The sequence below is a fragment of the Ipomoea nil genome, unplaced genomic scaffold, assembly GCF_001879475.1.
Source record: "Ipomoea nil cultivar Tokyo-kokei standard unplaced genomic scaffold, Asagao_1.1 scaffold0176, whole genome shotgun sequence".
Taxonomy (NCBI): domain Eukaryota; kingdom Viridiplantae; phylum Streptophyta; class Magnoliopsida; order Solanales; family Convolvulaceae; genus Ipomoea; species Ipomoea nil.
Window position 1 is genome coordinate 2287134 of NW_017616604.1, and position 16721 is coordinate 2303854.

Below are 16721 nucleotides of genomic sequence, written 5' to 3' on the forward strand. Positions count from 1 at the left end.
ATACATCTAATCAGGCTTACCAAACTGGCTGCAAATCCTAGTTCCCATTGATGAAAAGAAGATATGATGTGCTACAGAAACAGCAGTAGTATTAGCAGTGGGAAAATAGGGAAAAATCAGACGAGTAAACATAAGGCTAAAACTTCAATTTCCCAGCCAAAACTTTAAAGGAAACTATTCTGTTGAGGCTCAGATCTGTGTTTCCACCGGGCAATGGGAAGCCAACGCCGCCATGGCTGCGATAACCGGGAAGATGCCGGATCGCCCCGCCAAGATACGGATCGGATCCTCCCAAATGCCCCGAATCAGTAGCCCAGAAAGAGAGGAACACAGAACGCCATATCATCACAGCCTCTCAACATTTTCAACAATAATATAATAATAATAATAACAATAATCCGCAGCTTTGGTTTCATAAACAGAATTAAAGATCACTGGAAAAACCATAGAACAAGGTTGCGTTTCAGTCATCCACAACCTCTCTGGGATTCCAAAGTGAAATAATTCCCATTTCGCTTTCACATTTTCCCTTATATACTGCTTCTTCTTCTTTCTTTCTTTCTGTCTTCCCTTCATTGATGAAGGGAGAAATACGAAAGGGCTGTTGGCAAATCCGATCGAAAAATGGAGAAATCATGGGCAGAGGAGAGAGAGGCAACCGCCCTTTCAACAAACTCCCATCTCTCTCCCTGCCTCAGTCCTTTCTGGGCTACAACCCTAGTGTCGCTATATGTCTGGTTTATATATTGCAAGTTACCCTCCTTAGTCCTTAAGACAAAAAGCAAATACCAATTTTGGTCCTATAAATATTAACAAAATGCTAATTTTTTATCTACATGTTTAATTCATGTTAATTTTTATCCACGCTAATTAATTTAGTATCAATTTACATTCATAATTATTATTTTAATGTCAAAATTCATCAAGTCAATCACTCTTTCATTTAAGACATACTGAAATATAAAATTTTTAAATGTATTTCCGTCATTTCCAAATTAAGATTACAATTTAAGTATAAATAAAGAAATTTAGGGTCTGTTTACTAACAGAAAATTGTTCTTTGTTTTCTGTTTTCTAGTTTTTCATTTTTCATTTTTTGTTTTATGTTTATACAACTTGTTTACTAACAGAAAATTGTTCTCTATTTTCTAAGTTTTCAGTTTTCACTTAAAATTTAGTTTATATAATATTAATATTTTTTGAGCTAATATTTAAAATATATATATATATATATATATATATATATATATATATATATATATATATATATATATATATATTTGGATATATTCATTTGAATGACATGTATATAAATATATAACTTTTACTTTGAATTCTAATATATGTGAGATCTAAATATCCGATATCTGGACCGAACTTGTATTATGATATAATATAATTAAAAATATTTTAACTAATAATCTATTGAGTTCAATCAAATTCTAAAACATTATTTCGAATTTAATTCTTAATTTTGATAATGTAAATAATGTTTAACTTTAAAGTGTAAGCAAAATAAATTATGTTTAAATAAGTAATGTAAGTAGAAAAGATAGAAGACAGTGATAAGTAAAAGAGAAAATTACACTTTTGGTCCTATGACTATAGTGGAGGTGGTAATTTCAGTTCGTGACTTTTAAAATTAACAGATTTAGTCCTTTTAGTAAGCTTTTTTTTACACATTGAGTCCTTCCGGCTAATTTGTCGGTAGAAATCCGCCGGAATTTCGATTGGAATTGTTTATTAATTTTTTGGGAGGGGTAAAATCGTCCGTTCAGGCCATAGAAAAGGGGGAAAACGACTTCTCATTTCCCACCTTAATTAACCTCCACGCAGAAGGGTTTTAGGATATCTGGGAGAAGCGAAGGAAGCAAGAGACGAAGTGGAAGAGAAGAAATCAGTCGCACCACTCGCACACTCCATTCTCCATCAGGTCGTCCTGGGTATGGCTAATTCATATTCTTCTTGTTCTTCTAATTCTGCTACTGAGTACTATGAATTTGGGGAAAGGTTTCCAATTATCCATTGTAGATGTGGTGAACAATTGAAAATTCGAACTTCATGGACAAATGAAAATCCTGGTCGTAGATTTTGGCAATGCTCCGGTGCTATTGTAAGTTTTTGTTTTTACAGATTTTTGTAATTTTTGTACCGGATGTATGAATGAAATTGAATAAATGTTCTTTGAATTAATCCAGGGTAATGTGGGATGTGGATTTATTGATTGGTATGATCCTCCAATGTGCTATCGTTCAAAGAGAATAATTCCGGGATTGCTAAGACGCATCAACCGACAAGATGAAGAGATACAGAAATTAAATATGAAGCTTAAAGGTAATAAAGATGATGGCAAAGTGGTTGGTAGTTCTAAGTGGATGAACAAGTTTGTAGCAGTTTTTGTTGTAATAGTTGCACTAATTATTGGTTGTAGGTTTTGCTAGTGAACTGATCCAAAGAAGTGTTCAGTATTTGTAATGTGTTTTGGTAATTTTAGAATTGTGGAATGGTTGGTGATGTAAGGATCATGGTAATGTAAGATGTATGGTATGTTGTGTTAATGTAAGATTTATGGTTTGGTTACTTAATGTAAGAATTATGGTTGATTTTGTTAATGTAAGGATGATGGTTTCTTTTGTTAATGTAAGGATGATGGTTTGTTTTGGTTTACAATTCAGCAATGTGTGACTCTTTTAGCAACACTGCACAAGCCCATGATTTAACAGTTAGAGCATAACATTATGACCAAAACACTGCATAACCATAATCTCATAGTTATCATACATTATGACCAAAACAAGCTGCTTTCAACAGAGCTGTTATGTCCAAAACAGTTTGTAATCATTTAGCAGCCAAATCAGTTACCAAAACATACATACAAACTAACTTCATCAAAACATACATACAAACTAACTTCACATGCATTCACTCAATGCCAATTGGGTCATCATGGTTGCCAAAGAACTTGGACTTCAACACAGTCTTGCTCCTTGTATAGTATGGCTTTTTCCTGTTTGATTGCTTCACTTTGGTTCCCTTCTTGGATTTGGCTGGCTGTTGGTTCATCTGAGGTTCTCCTGATCCACTATGTTCCCCTTGTCCATGCTGGGCATCAACCTCATGCTGCCCTAATCCACTGTGTTCCCATTGGCCATGTTGATCATGATCCTGTTGCTGCCCTAAGCCACTATGTTCCCCTTGTACATGCATCTGCTGTCCTAATCCACTCTGGTGCTCTCTTGTAGGCATATTGATGGGGATTTGGTGAGTGGCATAGATGACCCTCTTCTTTGGCTTCAACTGTAAAACATAGAGTTTAGGTTACAATTGTTTTATACACAGTTTATTGTAATCCAACAGAATATAATACTACACCTTTTTATTTGGATTAGATGGACACTTCCTAGCATTATGTCCAGCTTCCCTACATACAGAACAGTGCAGTTGAATGTGGTTTCTTGACACTCTATTTCCGTCTTGGGTCAACTCAGCAGCTGATCTTGTCCTTAACTTTTTGGGCTTCCCAACCTGAAAAACACCAACAAATGAAATCAGTTTTGATACAGCAGAGAGTTAAAGGATAAGGGTCAGCAATCAAGCAATCACCTTGGCAGAATACAAGGGTGGCAATGGGGGTGGTCTATCACACCTAGGCCACTCAGCAAGACCTGCCATTGGGTTGATACTTGCACTGTATATCTTCAGATATGTTTCTTTTGAGTAGCATGGATGGACAAAGTCAAACACTCCACCTTTCCCAAATTTTTTCCATATAGCACATATTGCATGCTTGCATGGAATGCCTGTCAGCTCCCACCTCCTACAAGAACATTGTTTTCTTTCAAGGTCAACTTGTTGTTGATCCCCATATAAGTGTCTAACCTCAAACTTGAAGAAATCACATTGTGTTGCTAAGTAACCAGATGCAGCCTTCTCTATTTGCTTCAACTTCCTGACAATCTTAGGACATATCAAGGACTTCCATTATGCAGCTTTCTGTCTATTCTCAAACAACTTAGCCATAATCATTTTCCTTATAATTTCTAGGCACTCAATGATAGGCTTGTCCCTTGCTTCCATTATAGAGGCATTCCAAGACTCACAAATGTTATTCACTAATATGTCGCAATGGGATTTTGTAGAGAAGTGGGATCTAGACCATTCTGTTGGGCTTTTATCACCTAACCATTGGTATGCAGCTTCATCTAATCTCCTTAGTTTATACAAAGCATCAGTGTAAGCATTTACAGTGTTTGCCCTAGCACAAGTCCATAATGCATCCTTAATAGCCTTACCCTGGAAACCTGCCACCTTCATATTTGCATGTAGGTGTCTCATACAAAATCTGTTTTCTACACCAGGTAGCACTTCATCAAAGGCTGGAATTAGACCCTTCTGTTTGTCACTTATGAAGCAGTACTCATCATCCTCTGTATCACTTATCTGCATATCATCTTTCAACAGCTTTAGAAACCATATCCAAGATTCCTTTTTCTCTCCTTCCACAATAGCATAAGCTAATGGAAATATAGAGTCATTTGCATCTATACTCACAGCAGTCAGAAACATCCCTCCAGTTTCAGATTTAAGGTGACAACCATCTACCCCAATCAGTCTTCTACACATCCTGAAGCCTTCCTTGCTGCTTTTCCAACAAACATACATTCTCAGAAATCTTTCCTGCCCACTTCCATCTTTTAAGTCACTCAACTTAACAAGACATGATGACACGGGATTTGTTGTCAAGACTTCTTCTCTATAACTCCAAATCTTTTTGAAGTTGGCTTCCTCATCACCTACTCTTATATTCTTTGCCTTCCAAATAGCCTTATATGCTTGTGAATCACTCACATAAAATCCCTCCTCTGTGCAAACCTTATCTTTGAACTTTCTCATCATCCAATCTGGGTGATCTTTTAATTGAGTTGCCCACCTCTTAGCAACCACACTTGATTTCACCATTGAGTTCTCCCAAACCCAAGAACAACCTTCATGTTCATCTACCATGTTCAAAATCCTCCATGCAAATGACCTTATTACTTTCCTCAACCCTATTCTCCAAGGGCAACCCTCCTGTGTACACTTAACAATGATCCTTTCCTTGTCATTTTTTAGAGTTCTAATTTCTTTGCCATTATTGAAAGCATAATTTTGAACTGCTTCCCTAAACTGTTGTTTTGAAGCAAATGTCATGCCTAAAGTGAAATGGGGGTCTTTCATGTCTGTTGCAGCTCTAAATATAGGCCATTTGCTTTCCCCATCACCATCACTATTAGAATCCACTACTGACTCCTCATCAGAAAAGAAGATGTCATCCAAATTCTTAACCTTTTTCTTTGTTTGAGCTACAACAACCTGCTCATCTACTTTATCATCCTCTACAGTGAAATCAACAACTTGGCCATCATCCCCAGCCCCTACATCAACCTGCTCATCTACCCCCAATCTCTGTACCTCAATCTCATCTTCCCAATCACTTTCTGGCTCCAGTACTTCCATATCATCTTCAATCAAGTCCTGGTCATCCATTGTTTCAACCCAAAACTCCAACATTTTACTTGGGTTGACCTCATTCAATATAGGTATAAGATCATTGTCTGATTGTAGCAACTTCAAACTATCATTCCAATAACAATAAATCAGCTCACCAACCTCACTATACCCTAACTGTTTTATCTTATCCTTCAACACATCTAGACACACTTCATTAGCTTCCATTCTTTCATACAGTTCTACATCACCACCCAAGTATTTAACTTCACCAACCCTATTTACTATCTCATTATGGAAAAGGACAACTTCAAATGGGCCAACACCATCTCCTGTAAAGCCAACAGTCAACAGAGTGGTACCCACAAGACAGAAAAACAATAGTCATATGAAAATGATTCCTAACCACAAAAAATTTAAACATAATGGTCCCCACAGAATAACAACAATGTTTCCTAAACCCTATATATGCACATGACAAGAATCAGTAACTACAACAGTAGTATTGGTCCCCACAGACCACTACAACAATTTCCCATACTCATCAGAATTCATACTAACAATAATAAACAACATACCACTACAAAAAATGGTCCCCACATTACAAGACACAAATACAAACTCCATTATGCTTTATGCATATATAACCCACACGTCAAACCCTAGAAATGCTTAACTTCCATTCAACTCCACAAAAAACACTCCACACAAACAACACAAACTCATTCACTATAAAATTCATACAATTCAAACAGTTACAAATTATTCAAACTTACTTCGTTGGAGCGTATTTGGGGCAGAACCCGTTCCAGTCGCTAATGATTTACGCATTGCAGTAGGCGAAGTGAAGAGTTCTCTTTGTTCCCGCTTTCTTCCTTTTTCCACACTGTCTTCGCGTTTCTCTGTTGTCTTCCCGCTACTTTCACACAAAATTAGGGTTGCGTGGAGGTTGATTAAGGTGGGAAATGGGAATCCGTTTTCCCCCCCTTTTCTATGACCTGAACGGACGATTTTACCCCCCCCCCCCCCCAAAAAAAAAAAATAATAAACAATTCCAATTGACATTCCAGCGGATTTCTACCGGCAAATTAGCCGGAAGGACTCAATGTGTAAAAAAAAACTTACTAAAAGGACTAAATCTGTTAGTTTTAAAAGTCACGAACTGAAATTACCACCTCCACTATAGTCATAGGATCAAAAGTGTAATTTTCTCTAAGTAAAATAAGATGATAATGAATGTAATCATAGTAATGTGGTTATAGTGACATATAACTAAATAGACGATAGATGATTATGTTTTCTATTTCGAAAACAGTTTTTAAGTGTGTTTCAATTTTTCATAAATTTCCAGAAATGATTTTCAGTTGTTAGTAAACATGTTTTCTGTTTTCAATTTTTCAGTTTTCGGAAATTTTCAGTTAGTAAACGACCCCTTAAGTTTTAAGATTGATCTCAATTTGCAGTTCTCATCCACAAATTAAGGTAGGATAAGATGGGAATTGCGAATTTGGATCGATATTAGAACTTATTCCTTTTATTCATGTTCAAATTGAAATTTTAAGTTGAAAATAGCAAAAATATCCTTAAAATTTTATATTTCGTTATGTCTTAAAATGAGTAACTAGTGTAATAAATATTGACACTAAAACAATAATTGTAAATAAAAAACAATTAATACTAAAACAATAATTATAAATAAAAATAGATAGGAATTAAACATGTTGAAAACATTGTCATTTTACTAATATATACTCATAAGATTAAAATTGGTATTGCCACAATGGAGTGTGTAGTGTCAAGACTCGGCCAGATTGAGGGCGAATGGCAAAATAGTGATTGTGATGTAAATTGGGCGTCAATTACTAAGCTACCCTTGAATCCCTACTTGCATTCTTCAACCAAGCATAGGGACTATAAAAGAGAGAATACAGAGAGAGAGAGAGGTCAACAATGGCGAAAAGCAAGCTCAGAAGAGAGACTGAGGCTGCAGAGACGAGATTGGGATTTTCTATGAGGGTGGTTGCCCCATCTCTGCTAGCCATTGATTTCGTCGTTTTCGAAAACAATAACCAACAGCCCTCTTTCTCTTTGAGAAAATAATATATATTACTCCGTATATATACATACACATACATACATACAAACAAACACACCCATGGATCTATGGACTATGAAAGCTCTTCACTGAAATCTTCCGGCGGCGGCTATGGTTATGGTTATAGAACGGGGGGGCGGTGATGATATTTCCTTTCTTCTGAGCTAACGGATCGGGCATCGCAATTACCCGACCCGTATCTTGGCGGGGCAACACACTGATGAGAGTGAATCTCGCGTGGATTTGTTGTGTTTGCAGCCATGGCGGCGTCAAGGTTTTGTCTTTGCCCGATCATGACCTAGGTCTGAGCCTCCATTTTATTGCATTTCTCGATGATATGCACTGCATTTCTTACTGGAAGTTTCATTTTTATTTTATTTTATTTTATCACTTTCGGCCTGTTTTTCACAGATCTTACAGTTGGATTGATATGATATGATGCTATCAAGGTTGAGGCTTTTGCTAAACACTTAGAAGAGGTAATGAGTTTCAAAGGGCGGTTGCTCCCTCTCTCTGTTGTTTAATTTAGCCTATGATTTATCCATTTGAACATATAACCATTAATGCAATCCAACGATGGAGCACATGCTTCAATTATCCAAAATGATGATGGAAGCTTGAAATTCAACAGCCCTATATGATCATGTACTGATCTTCATACCATACTGGTAATAACAATAATAATAATAATAATAATAATAATATGGAGTAATAATTATGATCTGGGGTGCGACGCCGTGGTTTAGCATTTCTTTATTGAAAATCTGGGGTGACCATAGTGTCTGGAACCATAAAATGTGAACTTGAGGCTGTGATGTTAGTTTTTGTTATTGTTATACAACAATAAAAATCTGATTTCTGAGCTGCCCGTATCTTGGCATGGCAGTTGTTTTCTTGCAGCCATGGCGGGTTGAGCCTGCATTTTGTTATTCTGATAGAGAAAAATGAAAATGCTACCTGAGCCTCATTTGATTTTGGTTTTGGTATCTGTAGTCTTCCGATTATTTATTGGAATAAGGGTCAAATATGCCACAGAAATAGTAGCTTTCAGCTTTCATCACGTACACCTGCCAGTTGTTTCGCCGGTTGGCTGGCATGGCCTGATGGGCTAGCCAGCACAGCCTAGGCGGCCTGGCAGGGCACAGAACAACAACATAGTATTTTTGTTTCTATGGTGCTGGTTGTTCTTATTATATACTAGTATTTTCACCAGTGCGTGTGGCTGTATTATATCTTCTCAATTTCTCATTCTCAACTTAGCTTCTACTTTAATTCCGAATTCCTAACACTCTTCAAAGGGGGTGAATAAAGAAAATGAATTGGGGCTGTGATGATAATCTTAAGCAAAAAGGCTACTTGGATGATGACACTTGTATATGGCAGGGCAATCCAGATTTGTGTAAAATTTTCACATAAAATCTGCCGATTTGCAGCCATGGCTGGTGTCAAATGCTTCAATGCCTTAATAGATACAGATTTGAGCCTCAATTTCTTTATGCTTTTTGGGGGGCCAATTGTCTTTGTACATTTGTTTGTGCTTTGCATTTGCAGTGGAAATAATGGACTGGAGCTTTAAAATTCTTAATCTAGATCAACTTGATTTAGGTTGAACAAGTAAGCCATGCTTTGGTTTCTATTTGGGTTTATTCAATGGCCTCGGAGGCTGGTATTTAACACATTGATTTTGTTCCATAAGTTCCCTAGCAGGCTAGCACTACCATACATGGTGCCATGGTGGTCTTGTTGCTTCTGAGCAGCTGCAGTATCTTTTCAACTAACCTTCAGCTCGGAAGGCCAAACTCCATCTCTAAGAAGAGGAAAGCGAGACGGAAAAATGGTGCAGTGATGATAAGTCCTTTCAAGAAAAGTAATAAGGCGATGGAGGAAAAATAAACCTGGAACTTGGCTAATAGCTCCAATTTGTGTGTGGCTAATATGGAGTTTATTTTGGATATGGAGTTTGTTGTGAAGTTAGAGGAGCAGATCTTGAAGATGATACTGTGAAGAACAGTGCAGAAAGCAATGTGTGCTAATGACCAACAGATTGTTGTTATTTTGTACCCTAATTAAATCACTTGTGAATATTTAGGTTGTCATTTATAAAACATTTAAGCCAATTCTTATGAACATTGCACTTGTAGTTTGTGGGGGCATTCATGTTTTGTGAAATTTTGATTCACATTAACATTATTAGTTATTTAGTTATATTTTCCATTCCCCATTTTTTCCCTCTCAACAGTCTTATTATAAGGTTGTGAATCAATCATTATACTATGAAACATGGTCTACCTTAAGCAGGTTCATTTTTTAGTACATTTGAATGTTCCATCTTAGTGTGCTGGTTTATTTTTAGGTACTATTTAAAAGTGAATCTTCAATACATTAGAAGTTAACATTATAATTTGTCATTGAGTTAATTATTGAAATGGTTCTTTTGGCTAAAGCAAAACTATCGATTTGGTCTTTAACTAATTAAGTTAAAACTATCGATTTGGTCTTTGACTAATTAAGTTCTTACTTTAAAAATTTTAATCTATTTTGTCATTAAACTTTTGTTAACTCAAGATTAAATTGATAATTTTGCATAGTTAAAGGAACCATTTCGGTCATCCCATATTCATATGCATCATTTTCTTTGAAAAATTAATTACTAAAATAGTCCTTTAATTATAATGAAATTATCAATTTAGTCCTCAATATTTTTGACTAATTAAGTCCCTCAGTTTTAAATTTTTTAACTAATTTAGTCTTCATTTTGTCGGTTAACTCATCACCAAATTGATAATTTCAAGGGACCATTTCAGTAATTAACTCTTTGCGATTTGCAAATATTCATGTCTAATGGTATATTAGGAATCAGGATAACAAGGAAATGTGTTTTTTTTTTTCACCTTCATGTTTATTTTTGGTACATGTAGGTCCAGAGCAACAATCAGACCATTCAAACAGAATTTAACTCATGCTAAATAGTGTAAAAATGGATTAAAACAAAAAAAAAAAAAAAAAAAAAATGGAAGGAGAAGGTGAAAATCAGTTCATTGATTCAACTATAAATACAGAAAATTGCTTACAAATTTACATAAGTCCAATGTTAGGGTAACTCCACAACCAAATCTTGAGACAGCCTCTAAAATGAATAAAATTTGGACATGAATTTACTCTTTTTTACTTCTCCTTTCTTCTTGCTCAAAGAAAAATTGATGAAAGGGCAGTTTGGTGTGTTCTTAGATGAAAATGGACAAGTGTCATTAGCAAAGAATAGAGAGGTAAGATAGCAACACTCTGAAGAAACTCCCATATCTCCTGCCTCACTTCCTTTTGAGTTTCTAGGCTACAAACCTCACTGTAGAGTTGATGTTAGATTGAAAATCGAGTTGAGGGTAATTGGAAGAAGGCAGTCTAGTAATCCTGCTATCAAAATGGTTAAACGCAAACGAGTGAAAGAAAATAAGGCAACACAGCAATGAAAATAATTCACACCATGTATGTGGTAGATACAGAAAAGAATAAGTAAAATGCAATTTAACCAAACCTGATGGCTGCAGAGCCTCATTTCTTCTTTCGAGCTTTCCACGAAATGACAGGCATACATAGCAAGGTGCGATGTGGTTCATGATATAATCTGCACTCAATTTCGAACTTTGTGTGTGTTGTAGCAGTTACTACCAAGTGTGTGTGAGGTGAGGCATACCAAATGCAAAATAATGTCACTTTTTGGTTGTCTAAAGCTTAAACAAATATGGCACTGAGTGTCTTTCCTGTAGTGACTTTTCTCTGGTAAAGATGTATTTTACAGAGCTATTGCAATGTGATCATACTAAAATTTCAAGCAAAAAACATTCTCATAGGAGGTTGGTTTTCCTCCTCATCCCCAAAAAAAAAAAAAAAAAAACATTCACACACAATGTGTATTGAGGCTCATATAAACATCTGATCAGGTATTGAAACTTGGTGACACTGCCATGGCTGCAAATCCCAGATTGCAATGTAACAAATAGTCACAACTGATCAGGGTTTGCCTAGCCAAGATACAACAGGCCTAATCATCTCAATACCCTATTCTCTTCAAACCAATTATCATCATAGCCCCCCATAAATCATTGTTGCATTTTCAGAGTTGCAGAGAATTGCAGGATAAAGATAGAGAGAGAGAGAGAGAGAGAGATCATGGAATTATCAGAGAAGCAAACCCTATATAGGTAAAACTTACATCTCTGTCAAAGCCTCATTCAGGCCACTCTAAGCAGAAATTCAGAAGGGTAGAAAGGAAACCAGAGAATTGCAGTGAAGAAAAGTGATTTTGATGAGGCTCAGATCTGTTTCTCAACCGGGCAACGGGAAGCCAGCGCCGCCATGGCTGCAAATCACCTGATTGCCCCGCCAAGATACGGGTCGGATCATCCCAGATTGCCCTGAAATCAGTAGCCCAGAAAAAAGAGAGCAGAAATCACAATCATCACAGCCTCTCGTCACAGTTTTCAGGTACATACTACATTGAACATTCCATAATTAAGGCGCAGTTTCAAAGATCAGAAAGAACAACAGACGATGAAGCTTTCCGCGACAGAAAAAAGCCCTCATCTTTCCGCAAACCAAACACGGAATTAAAATTAACCTTTTTCTGCCTTTTATTTTATTTTTATTTTTCTTGTGTTTCTTTCAAGATGAAAGAAAGATCAAAGGGCTGTTATGGGGTGCTTGATGGGATCATAGGGAAGGGAGAGGGGCAACCGCCCTTTGAACAAACTCCCCATCTCTCCCTTGCCTCAATTATTTCTGGGCTACACAACTCCATCCTGCATTTCTCAATTCTGATGACGATGAAGAAGAAATAGTCCAGGGTGAAGGGCACTCTAGTAATTATGCTTTCCAATTAATCTATCTTTTTGCTCAGATAATTTTTCACCCCACCCCCACCATTTAAGAGAGAATTAATTGCACTTTTGGATTATTTGGGTGTTGTTAATTTAAATATTTGACTTTCAAAATTTTCAATTTAGTCTTATAATAATTATACAATTGTTAATACAAATTTAGTTTTGTTGACAAAATCGCCGGCCAATTTTCACCAGAAAATATAAACTATTTTTAATTATTTAATCATGGAGGCAATTTGATCATTTCAAGCTCTTCTTCTTGAGCTTTTTATCCTCCTCTGAATATCATTGAATTGATGATCCACCTACAAATTTACCAGTCAAATCGCTAAAGAAAATGCAAGAATTCAGGGAAATGATTGCTTAAAAACCCAGATTAACAAAACCCCTCTAAGGCTCTAATTGGGTACTACAAAGGTTAATGCAGATCCTTGACGATGTTTTCTACTTCTACTGCGTCTTGGAGTCTTCATTCTCCGTATTGACCATGGATAAGCGCCACCGCAGCGTTGGCTATGGCGGATGCGGCGGCCTCGGAGAATCCTAGCCGGACGATTGTTCCGGTGAGGGAAGTCCCGAATCCCATGTAGAATCCCCTGCACCCTTTGCTTTTTAAGATCAAATTCGCCATTTTAAGGCAAGGGATCTAAGCCAGCAACTGGGGGTGCAATTTGCCGCAAGAAAGAAGAAGAGCTTGAAATGACCAAATTGCCCATGATTAAATAATTAAAAATGGTTTATATTTTTCCGGTGAAAATTGGCCGGTAGGACCAAATGTGTTAACAATTGCATAGTTACAGGACTAAATTGAGAATTTTGAAAGTCAAGTACTCAAATTAACAACACTCAATAGTCACAGGACCAAAAGTGCAATTAATTCATTTAAGAGATTTTGAGTCCAGTCCGTAAGACTTGACTCGCTGATTCAATAGGCAGTGAGAAAAGAGATCAAAGAAGTTTGAACATCGACATTGATAATCTGGAAATTATATTTAAAGTGAGCAGATCCCTTGTGCAACAGTGCGAGGATTATACCCAAAGTGAGTGGACAGCAAATTCCTTGAGAATTATATTCAAAGTAAGCAGATCCCTTGTCCAACAGTGCGAGGATTATACCCAAAGTGGACAGCAAATCCCTTGTGTGGTGGTACGGGAGGTGGGGTAGGAATTATGCCTACAATGGTCAGATCCCTGATCCCTTGGGGTAGGAATTATGCCTACAATGGCCAGATCCCTGATCCCTTGGGGTAGGAATTATTATGCCTACAATGACCATTAAATTATTGAGTCACTATGATTTATATTCTCCCAATACTTTTATCAGACAAAGGTATGAAGTAGAAGGAGAGAATTAGTCTTTTCGAGAAGAAGGAAGAGATTGAGCCCAAATATTTTATCCATATTGTTACGTTATTTGGAAGTTAATATAATTCTTTAATAATTTTCTTTCTCTTTTGTATTAAATTAAATTAAAAAAAAATGAATTTGAAATTCCTTTCTCATGTGTCAAATTTGAAGTTCAAATCACTAGATAACCTGGTTTGATAAATGTTTACTTGTTTTTTTTGGATACATAGAAAAAAGAGTAACAACAAAGTTAAAAATAATATAAAACAAAACAATACAATAGGGACCAAAATGAAATTTCAAAGCTGTACAAGGGGTATTGGGTAATTGTGTTAAGTGGCGGTAACCCTCGTGCATTGTTCTTTGAGCTGACCATACATCCACTTGGACGTGTCTGCTTGCTCTTCATTTCATGATATTCAGATTCCCATTTTGCCCTTCAAACTTCACATCTTCAACTTGAAGTGAATATATTGGTTAGAGTGCACATACCCAACTATGTGTTCAAATGTTGGAAGCACAACCAAAGTAATGAGTTTTGACTCCTTGAAACAAGCAATTATCCAAACAAATACAACGCTTTCAAGCCCAAAAGAGTGATCAAACATATAAAACAAATTCCAGTAAAGGTCCTCCGACTATCATGATTTTCCACATTTAGTCCTCGTCTTTTAATTTGGACAGAAAAGACACTTGACTATTAAAATCTTTCCATCAAAGGTCCTTCTGTCACCTTCTGTTACATTCGCCTCAATTTAACGTTAATTTAAAGGGTATATCTGTCATTTCAAAACATGTGTGTCTTCTTTCCTCATTATACGACTATATATGGTGCACGTTCTCCTTCTTTCTTCCTTAGACTGACCACCACTGCGTTTAAAACCATCACCGCCAGTGGCTTCTAATTTCGTGCTTCCGTCCTCCACGCACACGCACAGACCACTGCTTCCCAAACGTAACCAATATCTCCTACAACCACCTAAAGCAACATTAAGCTCCTCGCCTAGAACTTTCGGCAGGCCGATGAGGAGATCGACCCACTGCTTTCTCATTACTCTGGCCGGCAATGGAGGTGGTTGAAGAAGCTGGACACAGAGATCGAGTAATACAATTACCGATCGTTTCCCGACGAGTTGACCTGAGAGATTCCTAACGGGGTGTCAGACGGTCACCTACCGTTGATGAATGCTTAGACAGGAACCCAGTTGTTCAATAGTATCTGAATCGCCTGCTTTTGAGGGAGAAGAAGAAGATGAAGAAAAGGAGACGGAAAATGGGAATAATATCATTAGTACAGGTGAAGAGAAGAGTCAGGAGTTCAAGAATATAACATCAATGTTTAAAGTGGAATAATGTGGGACACAGGACACTCATATATTCAACTAAAGCTATATTCTGGTTTAAACACAGATGTGTAAGAAATGAAGCACGTTAAAGATGAGTTGGTAAAATTTTATCTTATTTGAAACCATTATTCGCCATTTTTATTCCATACATTGTTATAAAAAACATGTGAAAGTTATATCAGGAGGCCAGTATTTGACAGGCAATCAAGGTATAGGCATAGCTTCCAATTGCTAATCACTATCATCATATCCCTATTTCGTTATAGAACTCTGATTTAAAGTAATACTACAAGCTTTGTCAAGCAAAATGCGACGTTTGACAATCTATACTACCATTCACCGACATGCAATTCATTGATGAAGGTTAGTTATTCAATATAACTTGTATTCTTTTGTATTATTGTCACTACAAGCTAAGGTCCATGTAGTTGTGCTTTCTTTTATCAATTAGCAGTAACTTTATACAAGAAGTTGTGCATGCAGGATGATAGCAGTGAAGTTTCATAACATTTTCTTATAGTTTAATATCACTTATGAGATGATGGTTGAAAATAAAAGTCTTTATTTCGTATGTACATACTTTCGTTTGGAACTTGAACCCAAATTTCTCCTTGATGTGTTTCTGCCACAGGGAGTTGAAGACTCGAAGTACTGGAGGTCGAAGGCCATGATGAACTAGACCTCGGAGAAGAAGACGGAGTTGCGCATCTTGGCGGCCCGTTTAAAATTCCTGACAAATAGGGGTTGCTCCGATCCCGGTGGTCATGGGAGATGCTGGTTTGGAAAGTGGAGGCGGTGGTCTGGGCGTGGTAGACGGAAGTGCAAAACTGGAAGTCCCTTAGAGAAGTGTGGTGCCACCAGCGGTGATGGTTTTGGTTGCAGTACCGTGGTGGCTGGTCCAAGGAAGAAAAAAGGAGAAGGTGCGCATGCATTATATAGTCGTATAGTGAGGAAAGAAGATACACATGCTTTGAAATGACAGATAAACCCCTTAAATTAACGTTAAATTGAGGCTAAGGTAACAGAAGGTGACGGAAGGACCTTTGATGGAAAGATTTTGATAGTCAAGTGTCTTTTCTGTCCAAATTAAAAGACGAGGACCAAATGTGGAAAATCATGATAGTTGGAGGACCTTTGCTGGAATTAACTCTAAAACATAATTATCATATTTGATGGTTATACATAAGCAAACTATAATAGGAGGATTTTCAATGATTTTTGCGGTCTTTTTTGCTATGTAGAAGAGATAAAGTCAAGGTTGCCCGGCAAGAGATTAGTTTTTTATGAATCCCGCAAAAGAGAAAAAGTGGAGAAGAGGCACAGTTCTGCGCATTACAACTACATAGACAGCACCCAGCCAGGCGCGTGCATTCGGCTGGCACGTTAACTGTTTTGTTTTGTTTTTTTTTTTTTTTTTTTTCATTTTGCGTCAGACGTACTTTTTATTAATTTTTTCTTCTTTTTCCTCCTCTTTTCCTCCTCTCTCTCCTAGTTGTCACCTCAAAAATCACAAAAAAAAAACCATTGCTATTGAGGTTACCCCATCCTCAATAGTAGTGGTTTTTGAAG

General features: G+C 36.8%; 2 long non-coding RNA genes across 2 annotated transcripts; one reads left to right on the top strand and one right to left on the bottom strand.

Annotated features, from left to right (window-relative positions):
* Positions 1 to 8183: 8183 nt before the first annotated feature.
* LOC109177246 lies at positions 8184 to 9814 on the top strand. Its single transcript, XR_002053552.1, has 2 exons — positions 8184 to 9508; positions 9542 to 9814. It is a non-coding gene; the product is annotated as an uncharacterized LOC109177246 (long non-coding RNA).
* Positions 9815 to 10593: 779 nt separating this feature from the next.
* On the bottom strand, positions 10594 to 12459 carry LOC109177216. Its single transcript, XR_002053544.1, has 2 exons — positions 11115 to 12459; positions 10594 to 10990 (listed from the first exon to the last, which is right to left on the bottom strand). It is a non-coding gene; the product is annotated as an uncharacterized LOC109177216 (long non-coding RNA).
* Between the last annotated feature and the right edge of the window lie 4262 nt (positions 12460 to 16721).